The sequence below is a fragment of the Drosophila suzukii genome, chromosome X (assembly GCF_043229965.1).
Source record: "Drosophila suzukii chromosome X, CBGP_Dsuzu_IsoJpt1.0, whole genome shotgun sequence".
In the NCBI taxonomy this organism is placed as follows: domain Eukaryota; kingdom Metazoa; phylum Arthropoda; class Insecta; order Diptera; family Drosophilidae; genus Drosophila; species Drosophila suzukii.
In genome coordinates, this window is record NC_092084.1 from 12,201,121 (window position 1) to 12,215,004 (window position 13,884).

Sequence of the window (13,884 nt, forward strand, 5' to 3'; positions counted from 1 at the left end):
AAAATATCCGCTAAAAATAAGCAAAGCTGAAAAGCTGGCGTGAAATCAATCAATGTTCAGCAAATTCTACCCACTACCACACTTCCCAAATGGCCCACGCACTTGAAGAGGCGCAAAATGTTTTGAGATGGCCAGCGAACCTCCGATGACAACGGTCTTTCAGTGGCAGATTAATTGCGATCTGTATATGCGGCAATCCGTTAAATTCATTAAAATATTATGCACAAATTCAGATTGCAAATAAAATCCGTAATTAGCCGGCTTTAACGAGTGCAACGTGGAATATTTGGCCGCTGCCATTGGATCGATGTCTATATTCGGCTATGCTCGAGACGTTAAATCAATTAGGCATGAAAACATTTATAGACATCGTGGAGCAGCAGCCCACAAAATCACCTGAATGCGATGTGAGGTGTGTTTTTTGGGGGGGTAGAAGAGGCAGGTTAACCCTTTTGTGGCACCCAAAACTGTCCCAATCACAAACACCATCTATCATAAAAAAAATATCTGAGTAGACCTATTAGAGTTTTATAAGTTAGACAGGTGTATATGATATAAAATATATATATTTTTTTGTAACTATTATTATTAATCTTTTCATTCATAAAATTTTTTAATAAGTAAGGAAAGTTGTAAAAGTAAACAAACAATATATATTCTATATTTATATACTTGAATATTTTGTATTATTATTATTCATTCATCATCAATCATTTCATTCATAGAGTTATCTGCTCAAATAGGTACACTCAATACATATTTTTTAATAGGTTTTTTTTCAAAGGAAGTTGTAGAAGTATATAAACATTGCCTTTTTTAATTTAATTGCTTCCTATGAAAACAAAATTAACATTATTCAAATAAAAAAAATTCCTATAATATAACCATAAATACACATTCTAAGAATCCATAAATATTGGGATCGTTTTTTAGCGACTATATCCTTAAGTGATCTAATAAGTCCTAGAGGTTTAAGCCTCTTTAGGAATTATATCATCATAACAAAGTTAGGATCTCATGATAGATGACCTCTATATATAATTAGAATTTTGGAGCGCTTTTCTTACTAACCCATTATCTTAATTTCATCCATTGATCCTGATAGCAAAGTTTCGAACTTTAATATTCTCTCTTAGAGTTAGAGGTCTAACCATCCTACCATCGATATATCACCTTTTACCATCCTTGTACCATCATATCATCTTTATATCATCTTTTTATCACCTTTATATAATATTTTTATCATCCTTATATCATCTTTATATCATTTTTATATCATCTTTATATCATCTTTATATTATTCCTTGATCCTTACCATCGATATATCATCACCTTTTACCATTCTTATATTTTTATATCATCTTTCTATCACCTTTCTATAACCTTTATATCTATTTATATTATTTTTATATTATCCTCTGATCCTTATCCCAGATATTGGCACACTCTAGATGGCAACGAACTGTGCAAATCGATCCGAGCTCCTTGTATCTTTCAGCCCAGTTGAGCAATCATCCAGCAGATCTTCTAGAGCCTCTTGTTTGAACAGTTGCTCCGGCGAACCCTCGACAATTAGACTTCAACATGGACATATCTTTTGTTTGTACGGCAGCAGTTTGCCAGTCAGTCAGTCAGTCAGTTGGCCATTCAGTCAGTCAGTCAATCATTCAGTTGGCTTATTCGTTGATTCGCTGTCAATTTGTTTGCTCGCGCCGCTTGTTTGTTTGCTTATGTGGGCTGTTTGAATCATTTTTGATGTGCGCATTTCGAATTTGCATTTTCGCAGCGACATTAATATAATGAGACGTGAATATTTTCAATTTTGCGTCCACATACCCATGTCCCCAACTTAATGGCTTCAATGCCCGGTGATCCACCAACCAACCGATGAACAGACCAACCGACCAGGTTGTGTGTGGGCTTGTCCAAAATTCTATTTTTGCGGCACGCCAAGTGCTCAGCCGAATTTCTGAGTTATGCAAGTGTAAATACGAGTGCTTCGCACTGCAAGTTCATCACTAAACAGTAGAAAAAAAACCAAAAAAAAATAAAAACAAAAAACAAAAAAGCCAAAAACACAACGCAACGGAAAAATTGCTGTCATTATAAATTCACGTCAAGTGGGAATTTCGTGCGTATTTTGGAAATTGTATTTATGTGTCCTACATAAGTTGCGACGAGCTGTTTTAGCGATGTTATATTTCTGGCCGGGCCGCAAATGAATTAAATAACATTCGATTATGATTGGAAATAGATCGATTGAGGGCCGCCTTCTGGGAATACTTGGCATCATCCATCCATCCATCCATCGAATAATATATGTACACAAATGTACTAGTAGCTAGCCCCCTTGAAATGGGAAAACATGACAATCTCTTGTGTTTCCCTCTTGTGGAACATTGACAGCCGCACCAGCCATCCCATCGGGGAGATCAGAGTCCAAAGAGGCTTCTTGCCAAGACTGGTCACTACTATGTGTCCTAATAGAAAATACTGCTTAATGAAACCCCCCAAAAAACCCAGGGGTTGCGTTCCGTGTCAATCAGCGGAAGAAAAAGTGCAAATAAAATGCAAAGCAAGTGAATTTGCAGCGATTTCTCGGTTGATTTTGCTAGCCCCAGCAATTGACAGCAATTAGGTTTGCAACACTTTCAGGGGCTCCGCATTAATCGTCATCATTCTCGCAATATATAATCAATCAGATTTCAATTTCCAATTTTCGCTTTCGTCGTCTGGCGCCCGGCAATAAATTAAGGCAAAAGCGATAGATGGATGGATAGATAGATAGATATACAGATAGAATAGAGAACCCGATGCAAAAGCAGCATTCAGCATTCAGCATTCAGCATCAGCGAAATGACGCAAACCATACAGAAAATATTTAGCAAAAAAAGGAAATCACAAAATGTACGATTGTGTGTATGGACATGGCCATATCAAACGGTTTTTATGGCCCACTAAACTGATTGGATTCGGGGGATTCATTTGTAGTTTCCAAAATGGGGAGCACCGGGAACTGCAGCAAAATTGAGGGTGTGAAAGATCAAGGAATAATAATTTATGGCCTTTTCATATTCTGGAAAACTAAGCCTCATAAAGGTGCTAGGAAATGTTATGTTCCCGATTTAAAGTTGGTTTATATATGGACATTTAATTTTCCTAAAGACCTTCGGGATATGACTTGACAAAATGGATCACCCCCTTGTGCACTGATTATTACAAAGAACCCATCTATCAAATACAACCAACCAACTTGCCAAGGCTCACTCATCCGCCATGTGGCACATAAATACATTTTTCCACATTTTTGCCGCTGCCAAAGGGAAACGAAAATTGTATTAGACCAAAGTTTCCTACTAAAATATTTTGATAGACAACAAAGTTTGTCTCTCTGGCCAGCCATTTGTGTAGCGAAGCCGGTCCAAAAACTAATTATATTTGTATATGTTCATCGTAGGACACAGCAAGCCCAATTTTCCCCCTTTTTGCCTGGCAAGTGGGAAAGACAAAATCAATTAGCGGATCCGGTGCACAGTTTGGCAGTCCACTTTACCAAATAATTTATTACACTGGCTAACAAAACAAAAAGAGGTGCTTTCGAACAGGGAACTATCTTTTTGGAGACTCCTAAAAATACCTTTATTAAATACTATTCGATGCCACACTAAATCATTTGGATTATTAAGATAATAAATCATTACATATATAGGTGATTTTCTAAAAAATAAAATAAATATATCTATTAAAAAGAAACTTTTTTCAAAATAGGAAACATTTTTCAATAAAAACGCATTTTTTAAAATTGTTTTTATCATAATTATGTTTAACTTTTACCTAAATTTAAATACAATTTTTATATACACTTTAGAACAATAGTCCTTTTTTGAACAGCATTTTAACATTATTATCTCAAAAACAAATTCCCAATGCTTTGTCAACTAGTGTTATCTGCATCCAAAATGTTGCCCATATATTTCGTTTATTTTCTTGTTATTGGCATTTAAGTAGGCCATCATGTTCGGGGTTTTGCAACAAAATCAGTTTAGCTGACCCTCCAAACTCGCTAAATTGAATAGAAAGCAGGACATTGCGGGCTTTTTGGGAGGGTGGAAAAGCTGGCGCCACACGAAATTTGATGTCTCGCCAAGGAACTCGTATATGTGAGAGCTCAGCTCCCTACTCCAAAAACCCGAAGCCCATAAAAACCGCTGCCATTTGTTGGGCTTTAGCGGTTTTATTAGCATGTGGGCGAAATTCGATTTCGATCCTGCGAGGAATTTGATATACAACATGCAAAGCAACTTGATGATGCACTCAGAGGCTAATTTATAATTAATTTAAAGGTTATAAAATAGGAGGAGGCGTCTTTTGAAGGATATTTGCGATTACAGGATGTCAGGCGAATGCCTTTTATCCGGGTTCTGTCCATGATGTCAGCACACCATTCATTGCTCTCTGGGGGAACGAATTGTGCTACATGGCACACACCTCGTCACGATAAGAATTGAAAAAGCATTGCACTTTGCACTCAGATAATGGACAAGGCAAATAGATGCATATAAAGTGCACCATTCCAGCAAGGCAACCTGCGTATTTATGTAGATACTATTGTATCTACAGGTTTTTCCCCAGACAAGGCATTAATCTGCAGACCATCTGCGTTTCTTATCAGTCAATAGCTACAGTCGTACTTGGAGATGAGGAACTTTCCCAAAAACTATAAAGTGAAACAACCCATTCAGATTTTTAAAACGTATTTCTGGCTTTTTAAGAAAGATTCATCCTAAATGGAAATATTATGTATTAAAAGTATTCAAGGGATTCCTAGGAAGGTAGTACTGTTACCTGTAGGTGGGTTCTCTGTGAGCTCAACTCCTCTATTTACACGGTATCTTGGCTTTTTAAATGCAGTGCAATGCACTGCCAGCTGATACAATACCCACTCACTCACTTATTCCACATTCCCCACTCGGTTTTCGCCGTTGGAACGATAAAACTTTTAGTTGACTTATAGAGAAATTCAAAGTTTGAAGGTTTTTTCTTATCAAGACCGCAAACAATCAGTTGCTATTAATATATAGAGCAAAGAAACTGCGTCACAAGTCAACATATACATATAATATTTAAAAAAGATCTTATGAATCATTAAGTACATAAAAATAAATGTGTTTTTTTTTGGGTTTTTTAAAAACTAGAAGTCACAATATATAGTTGGTCCAAAGATTTATTTGAATTTAAATACTAAATTAAATTTTTTAACCGCAATGCAATGCTTTCTTTTTTTTCCAGTGTCGGTTTGGATCAAATTTGATTTGGTATTTGAGTGATTTTCTGCGAATTCCCCGATTTGCCGTGCTTTTTATTGCATTTTTGCGCCTAATTAAACCCACGGCACAAAGCGCGAGATATCAAGAAACGCATTGAGCATATGTAAAAACCTCTAACCTAGGACTGACTGCGAACTGAATCGAATCGCTTGTTAGCCGCCTCGAACGTGGCTTCGCATCCGCAATGAATGGATGACGGCAGGATGGTATGGATGAGGTGCTGGAGGTGCTGTAGAAACTGGGGAATGGAGGAGGTCTATGAGGTTGAGGTACAATACAAGGCAAGGGCACGATGCAAATTACCCCGAAAGGCCATCGCACAAAATAAAATCAATAAAAAGTTTATTTTTAACACACTCTCGAAACGCTGGATGATTGAACGCCTGACGATCTGGAGCCTCAGCGGGTTAATCGTGTGTGAATGCATCCCTCTGCGGTGTTCCGAATCAGATTGTGTTGGTTTAAAAATATATATATATCTAAGTCCGATCAATGATCCATCGAATTTATAATATGTATACCAAAACTAGGATCAATTTAAACAGATTTATTAATATATAATATACCAATACCAATTTTTCCTTGAATCTGGCTTCTTATTATAATACAATGTACCTAATAATGTCTGCTTAAGAGTTTTCTGTCCAAGTGACAGTTGGGCATTTGGTTATAGGATGCTGTCTGTCAATCGCACTCAGTTGCCCTCGTTCTGGCCAAGATTCCCAGCGAAAGTGGCAGAATCATCGAGCTGGCTAACAACCCCAGGCTATCCGATCTTCAGCTATAACACCTTGATAATTATTTACAAATTTCATTCAGAAATATGAAATGACTTGAAAAGAACACAAGGGCAAACGGGTTGGAATAATACTAAGAAAATCTTCTGAGATGTTTTTCCAGTATATTGTATTTACTCAAATCATTGTAATTGTAAAGATAGCAAAACTTTGTTGCACAAAGAGATTATATAACTATTTTCCTGTAAAGGAATGATTACCAATCCCACATATTTATAGAACATCTGCTCGGATATTCGTTTCTGCATCATTGCTCCCCCAGCATGCACAATTGATCGTCTTAAATTGCAACCGGAAGTTGCATGATTCGAGTGATCAGGGAGCATCTGTTTCGAGCTTTAATGCTGCCTTTTGATATGATATATTGCCCTTTGCCGCCGAACCCGATCAACTAACTAATCGGTAAACGATTATAGAGGAAACTACTGTAATTTCGCTATAAAATACCTCCCCCCCTTTTAAGATGCAGGTGGGGGAGCTATTGACTGTGACGCAATTGAAGGTGGCCATCAAAACGCAAACTTATTATTAGTAATCTATGCTATTAGCTGCAACTTATGGGTGTTTCATAAGAGCAAAACCTTGGCCACTTTGGCCCCGGCAACCCCTTACCTCCAGCACTCGCTAATGCAGGGCACGCAAAGAAAAACGGAAACCCAATCCGAATCCGAAATCCACAATTACCCCCCGACTTTTACCCCACACCATCCAAGATACCCAGATATACCCGTAATTTAGCTGGGTCAGCGGGGCGACCATTATGAATATTAAATATTTGCTATTTCGAGTGAAAACAAAACGAGAAATGCGCTCTAATCCAATGGGCAATGGTTTTTTTTCCACTGAATTATGAACCTGCTGCAGAGATATCTCTATTTAAAATCGTTGTTGAAAAAACAAAGTTTGTCTTGGTGACTTTAAACTAACGTTCTTAACGATGATGCCTCATGTTTGGCACAGCCTCTTGAAGTTTTTGCAAATTAGAAACATGACAGCCAAACAATTTAAAAACCTTTTTGTTTATTGGCTTCTTGGCCATTATCATATATTTTAAAAATATTGCTAGAAAGACAGGTACTGCAAAGAAAATTTGAAAAATGGCACTTTGAGGTTTTTTAAATTGGTTTTCCATTAATGTTAAAGACAGTTTTAAACTTATATTAAGAAATACGATGGATGAACAAATATTAGAATGCACGGGAATTATATCAATCGCACTTCCCTAGATTTAATAGCTCTCGAGATCTCAAACAGCCAGTCATGTTTAGATCGACTTGGTTGTTAATTATAATCAAATATGATAAGTATAAACAAAAGTTCCGATGCTCTGGCTTTTATAATTTTTGAATTACTTCTGTTCGTATAGTCCAAATCGCATTAAACATTTATTCAGGGTATTAACAAGTATGTATACTTTATATGGCTTTATATGGTTTACAAACTTAGATATTTCTGTATTACTTTGAGTTATTTTAAAGATTAATAATATATTTTTTTGGGATTCCCTCATCTTTTATCTTAGAAAACATGCCTTGAAAACCAAAGGGTTATTCGCCAAAATCGACATCTGCGAAATCATTTGCCGCGCATGTGTTGTCATCATGAAGAGCCAGTTGCTCGACGATGGTCTTTGGGCCTTTTGTCAGAACATCTCACTTAAAGTGTTGACTTTTAAATGGCAGCCGGCAGAAGCTAACCGAAACAGCGAAATGAAAAGAAAATAAGCGACGAAACACCAGAAACGCCAGCGGCCAGAGAAATAATATTTCCGATTGTCATTGACTTTGTCCTTAGAATATTTGAGACAACAGCAAAAAAAAAGATGGCAACAAATGAAAACGTCAGAAATTCGTCGTTCTTTTATTTTATTCTTATTTTTTTGAGCCTGCACAAGACAGCCGGAAGGATGCGATGAAAAAGTATTCGCCAGGAGTTGACGTTTTGACTGCTTCCTTCGAATGTTTGGAGACCGGATGCTGGACATCATCATCGCTGGACATCTGGGCAATCGGTGGGGATAAACAGCAAATCGCACATCGCAAACACACACAGGAGGGACAAAAGGCAACTTCTGGGTTGTTGAACTAAATATGCCAAATGAATTGCAGGTGTCTTGAGTGCAGCGACCCACGCACACAGGAAACGGCTGCCATTGGTGCAGCAAAGTGTCCTTTCCTATCCCATCCTAACCCATCCTCTCCTGGTGGTGGCCACCCAGCACCCAGTGCCACCCACCAGGACACATGCCCCACCACCTGAGGAAAGCCAGGACACACACACACACTTAAGCCATTATACGCTCGCGGTGCTGATGACCCTTTGGCGGCCTGCCAACAACAACAACAGACAGACCCACTAAAGGACCCTCTTCGAAAGACCAAGCGGAACTACACAGAAAAAAAAACACGTAAGAATCAATTTGATATTCGCATGGAATAAATTCTACCATTGAGTAAAGTAAACTTGATATTAAGTAATAGTATATCTTGAATTTCCTCTCTTTGAAGTTTTTCTCTCTCCCGAAAAAGAAAGAAAAAAGCGAGATATCGCTTAAAATTGATCTGGCTAAAAGCGAGACAGCAATATTCGAAACTCTAAGGATCACTTAAATATTAGCATGGTATTATTTTTACCATTGAGTAATGTAAACTTGATATTAAGTTATAGTATATCTTGAATTTCCTCTCTTTGAAATATCTCTTTCTCTCAAAATAGAGAGAAAAGAGCGTAATATATCTTAAAACCACTGTATAGTAGAAACGAGACAGCAATATTCGAAACTTTCCTAAACAGAAAAAGAGAGAAAAAAGCAAGATGGCTAACATCTTAAAATAATATAACCCTACCAAGGAAGAATTGTTACCAAGTTCTATCAAAATCATCATATCTTATCAATATTTTTTTCTCTGTGCACCACTAGTAGACTTTATGGGAGGCTTGTTGCCCTCCAAGGATGTGGGTAAGCGAGTCCAATGTCCTCTTTAGACCAATGTTGTTTACGACATTTGTTGTGACTCGGGGACTACTCGAATTAAAGGACTTGGCTGAGCATAGCATGTCTTAGTTTACAAAGAAGAGACAGAGAAAATCACGAAGTTGAATACACTTATAGATCGAATTCAAGGCATTTGATTAACTACCCACCAAAAATATAGCTTTGGTTGCATCATTTGGCACGCAATTTCCACTTGACCTTGACGTGCCATCCAGAACTTTGCCTCCTTCTCGAAGACAACCGCCTTATACACACTCCCCAACTCTACGCAAAACTCTTTATCTGTCTACATATACCCTATGACATCACTACCCGAATCGCAAATCGATAAAAGGTTTTCTTCTCTTTAGCAGGCCGTAAACAAAGCAGCAAATTATAAGTATAATATGTCAAGCTTTTGGAATCATGTTAGGCTCCCATAACCATCGGGTTAATTTAGCATACTTCCTTAGAGGAAACTTGTAACTAGAACCGAGGTGTTTTGATATGATGGCCACCTGTTTTTAATAAAACTAAGTTATATTGTATATAAGATGCATCTACTAAGACAAGTCTATATGAAAACCTGACTATATAAGTATCTTAAGCAAATTAATATTTAAAGTGTTATGAATAATATAAAATAAAGAATATTATAAAGCCAAATGACCAGTTCTAATTGCTGAAACTGTTAAACAACACAACGGGTCTTAAGTTCAAGGCAGGTGGCTCTACTATTATTATTTTGATCACCGCTGTTTATTCATAAACACACTTCGGTATAGCGTTTCCCATGTCAGCTTATCTATCTTCTCGCCTTATCAACCCGTCTCTGCGTCGGTGGCAAAAGTTTCCTGACCCTCCGCAAAGAAGCACTTAAGATCGGTGGAGAGTGTACCGACCATAAAATACCTGTCCCCCAGATCGTTATAACTTTACATCCTATCGTTCGAAATTGAAACCAAACCAGTATTACGAGAATAATACCAAATATTTGGAGGTTCATCAATGAAAAACTTGAATTCATATGCTATATCTTTAATCTTGAAGTCCTTACAATGTAAACTTTGAAGGACCATGTTAATAATAATATTATATTTACAACTTTGACGTAAAATAACTTAATATATGATTTTTATTTATTTTTAGTTAAGATTATCACCTTTGAATATATATTATGTTATAGGTGTACTTTGACTTTTTAGCCAAGCAAGTAAGGTGCATTATTTATTTATGCAGTTATATTTTTAGCGTGTAAAATGGACTAGTAGAACGTAAATCTTATAGGTAACAACTATTGATTAACTTTTACAAAGTACCCTTAATTGATTTACCAGACAAATATGCCCTTTGGCCGCTTAAAAAAACAAGGTATAACTTGTAGATTGAATGTGCAATCGCTCCGGCCACTTGAGTTTTGTTTTTTATCAGCGCAACTCGAAAGCTGATTAACCCCAGACCACATACTCTTTCCCCCCACTTAAAAGTCAATTCTACTGCACTGATTTTTGTTTGTCGGTTTGCAATGTCATTTGGGAATCTATTTATAATGCCCGTACTGTGGAAAATTTAGAGTTCCAGAAAGTGGCGCACAGCAGGGGTCACCTGAGGATTTTGCAGTCCTACTGCAGGTTGGAGTACCCCCCTCCAGGAAGTTTCCTTCCATTATAATTTCCACCGCAGTTCCTGTATCTTACGGGTCAAAGGTCAGTTCCGGAGTTCACTGACACATAAGGGATTCGATCAGGAATTGCAGGTATGGTAAATAAATGTTCTCATTTCTAATCAAAGAACTTGATAATAGAGCGGAAATAGATCAATTTCGGGACCTCAAAGAATGTTCTACCCATAATACAAGCATGATCATCTGTGGTATTTTTGCAAAACATCACTTGCACTTTTAGGCGATACACCCGACTGAATTCGGAATTGATCTGCCCATTATGTTCTATTATAGAACCGTCGCGTCTGTTTTGCTTTCATCTTTTTTTTTTTGGTCGCCAACATGTGTGAAACATCTGACAGCGTATTTTGCTATGTCATGCCAAAAAAAAAAACAATGGGCTATGAAAATACTCGATTCTACGAGCTTACCCAAAATCGCTATAAATAGGAGACCCCTGGCAGACCCTTAAGTTCTATGGAGAACTTTCCTGCTCGTTGAGTGTTTTTTTGTGAATCACAGTCGATTGTATCTTTTGGGACGTGCCAAAAGTAGTTAGCCAAGTTGGTATCGAAATCTAAGTGGAATTTTTAATTAACCAATTTGTATGTGTGTCAAAATGGAAGTGTTAATGCCTTTAGATGTTTTAAATTTTAATTATTTTTTCCATTATTTTATAACTGCAGTAAATTGTCAGAATGCTTCATGTGCCGTCGGCGGTTGGCCGCTTAATTGTTTGCCATAAGCGGATTGGAAAACTCGTAAAACGTCGTCTAAAAGTGGGCAGTAAATTATCATATATGTATTATGTCCGGCATCATTATCATCATTGTTATTACATAATGTGTCCAACGAGGTGGAAAGTGTTTTGGTTTTTTGTATACCAAACTTTTTATGGAATATGTACATATGTAAGTTCTAATCGAGAAGTGACAAACTTCCCTTAATGAGGCCAAAGCAGTAATGTTAATTAATTTCCCCCAAGTTGGCGCAAAAGTGTCGAACAAACAGGCCGAGAAACCTGCTGACAGGTTCAAGTGTTGGCTGCTGGAATCGAAGAAACATGAAACAATGGCCCAGGGAACATCTTAAGACCCTCGAGTTGGCAGGCGCCAACTTCACAATGCAAATTGCCCGATAATTGTTTGCTCAGCAGGCAGCCTCAATTGGCCAAACGATGTAATAAAATGGGGTTGGTCAGGATGGAAACAGTTTTGTTTCACTCTGAGGTAGCTAATTGCGGGTATTAACATCTATAGCACTAGCTTACAGAGTACGTTTTCCCTTTTGGAAATATATACTTTTTTTAAAAACCAAAAATATATATCTTTTGAAAGTCTTGGTACTTCATTTTTGTAGGTTAGTTAGGTAGTTCTAATCAAACTTTTCAAGATTGTAAAGCTCTAGACAGAAGTTGTTTATCATTGGCACTCAAAGGTTTCCCATATCACTAATTCTGAACTACCAATTGGGGCTATACAATGATCTTAACTGATTGACTGGTTCTTAAGAGCTGTTCTTTTTTGAGTACTCTACTTTGTTGGCTAGTGTAATTCGAGTGCGTCCAATAGGCTTTGTGCGTGGTGGCCAAATCCCCCCTCTATTTGCCTGTCAATCTGCTCTCTCTCTGGCGTTGACTCGCTCATGCATGATTGATGGCATTGATTGATCGGCGGTGAGTTGGCCACGGGGCGGGGACCTAAGGTACGAGCAATCATCTGGCCGACTGATCATTGTCATGTCGATCAAATTAGCAATTAGATAAACAATCGAAACAATGAATTAATACAACCCATTCAACGCTGCTCGATCAAGTTATGACTTTGTTATGAAATTAAATTGCAAAGTGCCTAAATTAAAATGTTCAAGAAGATTAGAAGGCTGATTGGGTAAGTGCAGCGAATTACTAATGCCCTAACAGAAAATATTTTTAAACTAATAAATGTTTTATAAATAATTTAGGTATACTTTTAGAGGCTTGCTAAACGAAAACTACTAATTAAATTAACAAATTTGATTAGTTTTTTATAAGCATAAGCTGCTGATGCTTCGCTTACCACCTTTACTGACATAACTTAAATGATCTATGATTTTTAATGGAAATGAAGTCGATAATATAATATCATAGGGCATCCTTAGTTCGATCTTTCTTCACCTGTCAATCCCCATAAAGTATTTTTCACTTCGCAGCTCGTTTTGGGGCTCAAACTTTACAAATTTCCTGCGCGTGCGCAAAGTGTCTCAACTCTCTGATCTTTTCAGTGCGCTCAGCTGTGCGATCCAGTGCTTGAATTCAAAATGAAAATCAAAATCAAACTCAAAACTTAATCAATGCGCGCGCTTTTGGTGTAAATGGCTTCGGAGCCAGGTTTATCGAAGGCAGGTTTATTTTATCTATCTCACTTTTGTGCAACTGCCGCTCAGATATTTTTGCACAGTTGCAGTTTTGCAGTTGAAGTTGCAATCGTCCGGCCGGCGGCACGTTTTTGTCAGGGTTGCCAGCGTGAGTTCATTTTAATTGCCAGCACATTCCGTTGTCCACACACAGATACTCACTACTCACAACTCACAACTCACAACACACTACTCACTCATTCGGGCCAATAGACTTCAGATAGCCACCACTATCTAAGGAGCTTTGTAATGAGCGGGGATTGAAATTGCTGGCCAGCATTTGTGCCTGATTGGTTTACCCCCAGCACAGGCAGGAACTTCACAAATCTGCTGCCATAATGATCTCAAATGACTGCTCAGAAGTTCATTAAACTCTGTTTGCAACAGGAAATATTTGCATCAATTGCAACCACTTTGAGATGGAAATCATATCTAAACTATAAACGTCAAATGAATATACAAATCAATATCTTTTAAACACTTAAACAGCTCTTGAACGAGTGAATAAAAAGGTAGGGTCTCCTCAAAGACTTAAGATAATAAAATCAAATATAAATTGTATTTAAAATTATCCAACTTTGTATAAATAATGCTATTCCCAAAGACAATCCACCATTTACGTATGCTAAAGGGTATTCAACCGTACTGTATTCCCAAACTATTTGGTCTTCGATTTATCTCTGATGTTCATAATTGATTCGCTTTGCAGCTCTCTCTATTTCGGCTTGG

The 13,884-nt window shown here is 37.4% G+C and overlaps 1 protein-coding gene across 11 annotated transcripts in view; it reads right to left on the reverse strand.

Moving 5' to 3' along the window:
- rut (adenylate cyclase rutabaga) overlaps window positions 1-13,884 on the reverse strand; it is a 38,493-nt gene that overhangs the window by 18,008 nt on the left and 6,601 nt on the right. The gene's annotated exons all lie outside the window — the stretch shown is intronic.